Source organism: Pezoporus wallicus, unplaced genomic scaffold (assembly GCF_028554395.1).
Source record: "Pezoporus wallicus isolate ANWC-B61680 ecotype Strahan unplaced genomic scaffold, APGP_CSIRO_Pwel_v1 contig_13954, whole genome shotgun sequence".
Classification (NCBI taxonomy): domain Eukaryota; kingdom Metazoa; phylum Chordata; class Aves; order Psittaciformes; family Psittacidae; genus Pezoporus; species Pezoporus wallicus.
In genome coordinates this window covers 1953957-1962500 of record NW_026638000.1, presented here as the reverse complement: position 1 = coordinate 1962500, position 8544 = coordinate 1953957, and the positions used below count along the sequence as shown (strand labels likewise).

At 43.1% G+C, this 8544-nt stretch overlaps 1 long non-coding RNA gene across 1 annotated transcript in view; it reads right to left on the bottom strand.

The window, feature by feature from the left end:
* Positions 1–741, bottom strand: part of LOC130598846 (uncharacterized) — a 3912-nt gene extending 3171 nt beyond the window's left edge. The window contains exon 1 of the long non-coding RNA XR_008972098.1: positions 641–741. This is a non-coding gene — a long non-coding RNA (uncharacterized LOC130598846). The remainder of the gene's footprint in view (positions 1–640) is intronic.
* Between the last annotated feature and the right edge of the window lie 7803 nt (positions 742–8544).

Here is an 8544-nt window from a genome sequence, read left to right as displayed (position 1 = left end):
AATATTAATGCTGTAATGTTGCTACTCTAGTGTATATATAGAAACCTCTTTACTGCCATAGATAGGCCAAAATTATAAAGGTAGGTTCAATATTTGGTCTTTACCAGCAGTGGAGACAGGTGGATGTGGACACACAGGGTTCATGACACAGATGATACCTGTGCTACACCATGACAGGGGAGCATGGAAGAGCATGGGGGAGCCCACACCAGCTCTGCTGGAGCCCATCACCATGGGGAAACACATTCCCCAAACTCACCAGTAAGTACCAAACCCCATGGCTGAGCAGGAGAGCAGAGAAAGGACCTGGGCCACTTTCCTCACAGGTTTCTGCATACTGAAGGAGGACCCAGGCAAGAAAAGGAGATGGAGGGACTTTGTCCAATGGCGGCAGATGATGCCAAGGGGTAGAGGAGAGCAAATGAGGCCCTTGCATCCCCTTAAAACCATAAATGCGGGACATCATTCTTAAACCAGGATTTAAAATAAGGTCCTTGGTCCCTTTTGCTCCTGATGAGGAGTTCAAAGTCAGGCAACCCAGAATAAACTCCAAAGAACAGTGTCTTACATAGATGTGAAATAATAATTTTCCAATGTTTCCTTTAGAAACTCTTAATCTGAAGAATTGCTAAAATCTGACGTCTGTATTTATCCATCCATCCACCCAACCATTCCTATTGCTCCTCCACCAGGTTTTAAGGCCTTAAGCCTTCCACAGCTTAAGAGAATTCTTTTCCCCCTTTGTACCTCCTGTATCACTACTCCATTTCATGTAATTTCCACATCTTCTTTAATTTCCAAGGAGAGGAGCAGCTATATCAGTGCTCAGAACAGCTCAGCCATGCACATGCGCTGCACATCAGCCAGCTGGGTTTACTGCTTTGGGCTGGCCCTTTGTAAGGTCAGAAGAAGGCAAAACCCTACCTCTTATTTAAGGCAACACCTTAATTTATAAGTGTTCAGATACCCTTATTGCAGGAGGCCTAATGGAATTAATCATTAATCAGGGCTCCTGAACTGGCTTCAGACCTTTTTCCTATAAAAGATAGTCTTATGTTCTACATTTTGTAATAATTAGGCTGAAAACCTGCATTGCTTACCTCTCTTCTTCTCAGAAGAAACCCAACCCCCCATTATTGTGACTCTCCTCGGAATTAGGAGTTCTTCTTTTTATTTCTTGCTATTAATGTTTAGAAGCTATGAGGATGTATGATTAATGCAGGTAGCGTGACTTTGATATAGGACAAAGTAGCATTAATTGTATGATATACATTATTTTTAAAACAACTACATTGTCTTCATCTTGCATAATTATCTCTTTGTTGCTGTTAATCAGGATTTCCCAAAGTGACACACAATAAAAAGCATTAAGGTTTGTGTCAGCAGATCCAAATCTGGAATCAAATCTATCTGTACCATCAGGTGCCCATTAGGCCGGTGGAATTGCACATTAAAGGTACTCAGACAATGCAGGCGGTTTTCTCTTGCAGTAACAGGGAGAAAGGAGAAATTGGAGCTCTTGGGTACTGAAGGAAAAGACAGTTCCTGCCCAGTCCATTATATACAAGTGAACAGAGGGAAACAGAGATGAAATATTCACCCACTGATGGTTTTGACCACTGCCTCAGAAACTTTTCAGAATATCCTGTCTGCATGAAAATATCCTCAAGGTTTTCCTCACTCAAGTTTTAGCCACAACGTTTTGCTCTGGTCAGGCAACACTGCACAGAAGGGGCTTCCAGAGCACAGCTGCTGCTGTTTCCTGGCAGGACTGAGTGGTACTTCTGTGATGTGTCTTACCCAGGCATGGGAACAAGGATGGCCACTGCCCCACTTTAAAGTGTGACAGATGGGATGAGTACGGAGCAGAGAGGTCCCAGGCAGAGGCAGAGATAAGGCCAAGGGATGCAGAAACCACACCAAATCATTGGGGCAGCTTGACAAACTGTTGCTCTGGTGCCACTGAGCAGTGCTCGGCCATTGATCCAGGGTCAAGACTTATTTCCTAGAGGAAGAGCGAGCAACTGGACACAAACCTTCGTAAGGACACACCGGGGATGGTGTGATGAGCATGAATATAAAGTTCACCAGCTATAGAAGTTTAAATGGTTTTATGGGAAAATGTTTCCTGTGTCTGCTTCCAGCTCCACTGATCATCTTCATAATGGAGTTAGGTGGGAATATTTTCCAGGAAGCATATTTCAAGGCAGAAGCACACAGTCTTTGGGCTTTCCTTTCTCTCCTCTTTTCCCCCACTTTCATCCTCCTTCCTTTCTCCTTGTTTCTTTTAAAGAAAAGATTAAAAAAACAAGGGACTGTACAATCTGCACACCATGCAAACTGCCTCTCCAGTGCCCGCCTGGCCTGCCTGTTGCTTCCACAAGAAGCACTGTTGGATGGAGTGGAAAGAGAATCCATTGCTTCAGACACACAATGCAAATGCTGTGTTTCTCTTAGAGTGAACAGGAGGAGGGATGAGCGCAAATGCTGGCCTTCATCCTTCTGCAGATGTTGTGCAGACCCAAAGGCCATGCAGGGAACATGGTTCTGTGATTCTATGATTCTGTGAACATGCAAAGCATGCACTGAGGCAGGGCAAAGGCACCACACAGCGGGGCTAAGACAAGAAGAAGAGCTTTTAAACAAGCAGGAAGGCACATCAGGCCAAAGGAGAAAATGAGCCCGGAGCAGTGAAGTAAGAATGATAATACCAAGCACTTATGTTCAAAGCACTGTACAAATATTAACTAATTAATCCTCAAAGCCCGCTCTGGAGTAGATAAGCAAGTGTTATTATCCCCTTCTTGATGGGGAATCTCAGGCAGCAAGGTTAAGTGTCACGTCCAAGGCTACAGAGAAAGGTTTCAGAAGACATTTTTAAGGGCATAAACACTCCAAACCCAGTCCTGTGCTCACTCCAGAAGCTGAGACCATGCTGGAAATCAGGCACCAATAGGCAGCAAAGAGAAAGGGTCTGAAGACTGGCTACCACCTTGGAGGAAGCCTAAACTCCTCCTCAACCACCTTATAACACATTCACTCTTAGCACTCACAGCTTGGAGCAGCCTTTTAACTTGGCTAAAGATGATCCAGTGAAAGACCAGGAGGAAAAGAGTCATATGTTGCTTGGGCTCATGCTTGGAGGCTCCCATCCACCTCTTGCTGTCACCTTGAGCATGTTCAGCTCCTCCTGGGATACTGTGTAAGTAATGGTTGTAGTTAGCTGAAAGGTGAACCAGGAAGGAAAATCAATAAATAAAGTTGAGTTGATAGCAAATTAAGAAAGTAGCTAACTCTGACTTGCCATGATGCTTTTGGAAGCTGTGGCCCCAAAAGAGGGAGCTCCACCTTCTAGGGAAGCATAAGAGTTACGTTTCTCACAAAATTCCAACCATCTTGTGCAGGTTTCCCAGCAGAAAAATCAATCCTTGAGTGTTTTCCATCTGAAGCAAAGGAGGAAGAAGGGGTCTTTCTGGAACCTGACCCAGAAATTAAGTAACAATGGATCAAGGAACTCCAGTTTGACCCACTCCCCCTGAAAAAGGCTTAAGTTGGAAATGTTTCAGGTTGTAGCCAATCTCTCAAAGTAATGAAGATTCAGAAGAAGTGCATATACAAAAAGAGATTAACAATATGCAGCCAGGAAAACCCTTTTCTTACCAAAAAAGAGTTCATACGTCAAATGTGTTTACTGTTCACAATATGGATTAGAGTGGTATTTCAGGGTATTCTGGAGGGCATGGGGCGGAGGGAGCAAGAAAAGGAATTGTCTATGGTCTGCATTTGTTGCTCCAGTTCCTGTACTGACAGCAAAGGACCTTTGATTGTAAGATGAATTGTGGAGCAGGAGCTGCGGCTCTGTTTTTGAGCCATCGGTATTTTCACTTGTGCTTTTGACTTCAGGGAGCCCTTTCAGACACAAGAATAGTGAGGTGGATGTAGAGCTCCCAGAAACAATAACAGGAACATTTGCCAATTAATCTATCACACACTGTAGCACAATTTACCTTTTACCCTTCCAATTCTGAAGAGTTACCATACAATTCAAATATCAAATTGTTACTGGATGTAGCAAAAATGGGAGGATGCGGGGGTAAAAAAGGGACACATCAATAACAGGACAACGCTTCTAATTTCCTGCACAGCTTGTTAAACCTGACCTCGTTGGTAAATCTGGTCAGTATTTTCCCAATACTCCTTCTAAACATCCATATGCATACCCCTTTCTCAGACAGTCTCATCCACACTCATAGGGATGGCCTAAGTAGTAGCAAAAGCATTGGACCCCCATGTTCCCCCAGGCTCTGGCTTCCCCACACCACAAACCCAGGCCAAGCACCATGTGCCTTTTCTCTGTGCCTACCTTCCAACAGCACCAAAATCCCTTTTGGTAGAAGATTTGGGATAGAATGTCTTCTAAATCATTCTTTAACCCTATCCTTCATTTTCTTTAGCATTGATAAACATGGGCAAAAAAAAAGAGATGTGTTTCCAGGTTTAACGAGCCATTTATAACTAATTACTGAAGCTTATTAAGTACAGCTCTGGCTTGGGCATTTTGTCCCTACCTTTTCTCTACAGTATTCACCAAAATTTGGCTTCCTGAGAGGAACTAATTGAATTTCATGGTTTACACATTACTTGCACACTCTTTTTAATCCCCAGCTCTAGTTTTTCTTTCACAGATTGTCCCAGAAGAAAGCCAAAACATTAACTTTCTATTCACTGTATAAATAAGGGTATTTTTTAAAATTCTATCTACAGGCACACACACACTGGGCTGGAGCTTTTTCTAATTCTTCAGTGCACTGGTGCAACTCCATTAAATCAGCAGCCACACGGCCGTATGGAAACGAATGTAAGATCTGCTACGGGTGATTATGGACAAACAGAATCAGATGAGCCAGATATTTGCAAGCTTTCAGGGAAATTGGCTTTCATCTACAGATTTGGCTTGTTCTTTATAGCAAATTCTGGGGGAGTTAACCATTCAGTACACTTTGGAATGCTTTCCTCCTCCAACTCCTCTGTGATCTCCTCAAAGGAGTTGACAAGTCCAACCAACATCTCTGTAGATGGAGACAGAGCATTCTCCCAAGTGCTGGAGGGAGTCTTTGTCTCAGCTGTGTCAAAGGGAATTTGTCTTTAACATCAGCAGAATCAGTATCTCACCTTAAACTTGTGCCCCTGTTAAGTACCTTCTTAACACTTGTTTAGCATCTTGTATTGTCCAGGCAAAACACCACCTAAGTAGGGAGACCAAGAAGTGGTGTAATATACAGTTACAGTTCTGGTGTCCTCAACATAAAAAGGACATGGAACTGTTGGAACAAGTCCAGAGGAGGCCACGAGGATGATCAGGGGCTGGAGCACCTCCTGTATGAAGACAGGCTGAGGAAGTTGGGGCTGTTCAGCCTGGAGAAGAGAAGGCTGCGTGGAGACCTCATAGCAGCCTTCCAGTATCTGAAGGGGGCCTATAGGGATGGTGGGGAGGGACTCTTCATTAGGGACTGGAGTGACAGGACAAGGGGTAACGGGTTAGAACTTAAACAGGGGAAGTTTAGATTGGATATAAGGAGGAAATTCTTTCCTGTGAGGGTGGTGAGGCACTGGAATGGGTTGCCCAGGGAGGTTGTGAATGCTCCATCCCTGGCAGTGTTCAAGGCCAGGTTGGACAGAGCCTTGGGTGCAATGGTTTGGTGTGAGGTATCCCTGCCCGTGGCAGGGGGGTTGGAACTTGATGGTCTTAAGGTCCTTTCCAACCCGAACTATTCTATGATTCCATAACAATTATCCACATTAAATGGGAATATTTGTATGTCATGAAGCACACAACTTGTGCTTCCAAATGCATTTTTAAGGGGTGGTGAGGGAGGACATAAGCTGCAGTCCAGCTATTTGAAGGAGAACCAGCACAAGAAGGAATATTCCAGGCAAATTTATAGTCAATGTGTATGCAGTGAATCGGTTCCAGCCCAAGACATTTTTAGCAAGTCACAGCAGCTGCTTGATCTTTACTGCAATGTTTCCTATAGAAACAGTGTGAGGAAGCTTGCCCAGACTTTCCAGAGGGGCTGTGGAATGGAGATGACCTATTGAAAGTTCAAGTAACAATTTCCAACACAACTGCAAACTTTTCCAGTGATCTTCCTCTCTTTTGGTCACTGCATCTTAAAGGGGTTTAGAAAAGGGGTCTCCAAATGTATGAATGACATGAAAAAACCCTCTAGAGTTCCTATTATTCAAAGTCTTAAGGAGAAAAATGTTTAAAGAAGCAATCTTTTACAACAGCACAGCTCACTATGACTCAAACTGCAGAATTATCATATAGACTTGATAATAATTATAAAAATATATAAATTGATAATGATAACTGACAATAATGATACATTTGGTTTGGGTTTGTTTGTCTGTTTTTCACAAAGACAGCCTGTGGGCTGCTGTTGTGTAAATCAGTTTTCTCAGTGCAAATAAAAGCCACTCTTGGTAGAAAAATATAGCCTCCGAAGTCTTTTAATAAGTGCAAAATAACATTTATTTTCCCATCCACCCCTGCCTGCATAGCTGAGATGCACCACAATTAAAAAGTAGATTTCAAAGCAAACAAAGCTGAAGCAGCAACTCAGGCCTGGGGAAAATCAGCACTTCCAGTTAGATCTTGGCAAATGTGGAAGCAACAGAAGCTGGGGTCTCCAAGGAGGGAGTCTCAGGTTACTGCAGAGCTGGGGCAGTACCACCAATCGACCTCCAGTGAGAAACTTAGGTGGGATTTAAATGCATGGGGCTTGTGTTTGCCGTCTGCACATGGATGAATTGTATCCAAAGTGATTGCCAAAACAAATAAATGGGGGAAAAAAGGAGCAAAAAGCATTCCACTGCTTTGAATTCTATGAGTTCTCTGACACTTCTAAGGGCAAGAGGAACTATATTTCCTGGGGAAATAAAGTTTCCAGTCGCACCATGTCTTGGTGTCTCCTTTGTGGACAGCACTTGTTATCTTTGATAATCCTGCTGCTGATTATGTTGTTTCAATCTGACTGTCATTTTACACCCTGCTGGGCAGGGAAAGAGAGAGAAGCTGGAGAGTAAAAACTGATCAACTTTAAGTTTGCTTTCCATGCGTGCGCTATAATAAACAATAACGTATGCAGAGAATGTGCTGCTAAAATTGGGTCCTGTGCTACAAATTTGATTCTGTAAGAATTGTTCTGAGGTTAATTTAAATAATATTCTTGAAAACCACATAATTGAACACATTTTATTTTTAATGCTGCATTATAAATATACTCTGATACATTATGAAAGTTGCAAATAAAATATGCTTTCGTTTGCATTTACAGTCTTAAGCCAAATTAAAGCATCAACTTTAATTAATTAAAAAACAACTCATGGCTTTCACTGCCTGAGCTGTTTGGGGCAGGCAACAATGATTTTGCCTAATCTCATTCAATATCAGTTCCATCTCTGGAGAAAAAACAAGGTGTGTGCATTAAAAAGTACTGCAGAGAAGCAGAAAGAAATGTTCCTTGTGATATTTTTAAGTGTTCTCTAGAGCTAAGAGGATTTGAGATGCACCAAAAGGAGCAGTTTAGCCAAAACCCTGCCTTACACGTAAGTGATTCACCCCAAAAGTGCTTACAAAGAAAACATGGTTGTAATTTATGCGGTTTGTGAATGGGGTTTGGTGGGGAGGGCAGCAGCCTGTGCAATGTTGAGTTGTACACTTTTACATACTCTATGGATCCCCACCTCCAGGTGTGAAAAGTGCATAATGGAACAATAAAACTTTATTAAATATGGCCTTAGGCAGTAGTGCAAGGTTCACTGAGCAGCTTAATCATGCTTACTCCAAAGAGCAGCTGAGTTGGAGAGGTCAGCGATGGAGACCTTGAGGAGCGCATGGTCCTGCTCCTTCTCTACAGGATTTGCATTCACCACGCTTGCTTGTACTGGTTGACCTGCAAGAGAAGGATGCATGAAAATATCACAGTGATACTCCACCATGCCAGCAGTTGTGCTGCTCTCCAGGTTTCAGAAGCAGATGCATGGGTGTCGCAAGGCTGCTTGGATGTCTTTTATGATGGAGGGCAACCACCCACACTGAGTCACGCAGGAGTATTCAGAAACCTATTAGTCACTACAGTTTTCCCTGCTCGCTTAAAATCAGCTACAAACACAGCTTTTCCTGTCTCACACAGGGTCATTTAGAGGCAATTTCAGTGGTTCCATTAAGGACCATCCATATGTTTGACAGTCTTCTGGTGCTAGAGACACACAAGGTGAGGTATCATCATTGGCCTTAACTGGCTACACCTCTAGCTGAGAGAAGTATGAACTTGATAGTCAGGAACCACACCAAAGCCAATAATTCTTGATAAAAGACAGATTTTATGGATTCAAATGCCATAACAAACTAATGCAATGATACCCTGCCAGGTGCTGGCGAGCATCCCTTTGAAAAGCTTCACTGTTTATCACACGCTTGGCAGCCAAGGTATGGGACTTTTCTTGTCCAGGACATGGATGGTTTGCTTGATCCCAGGA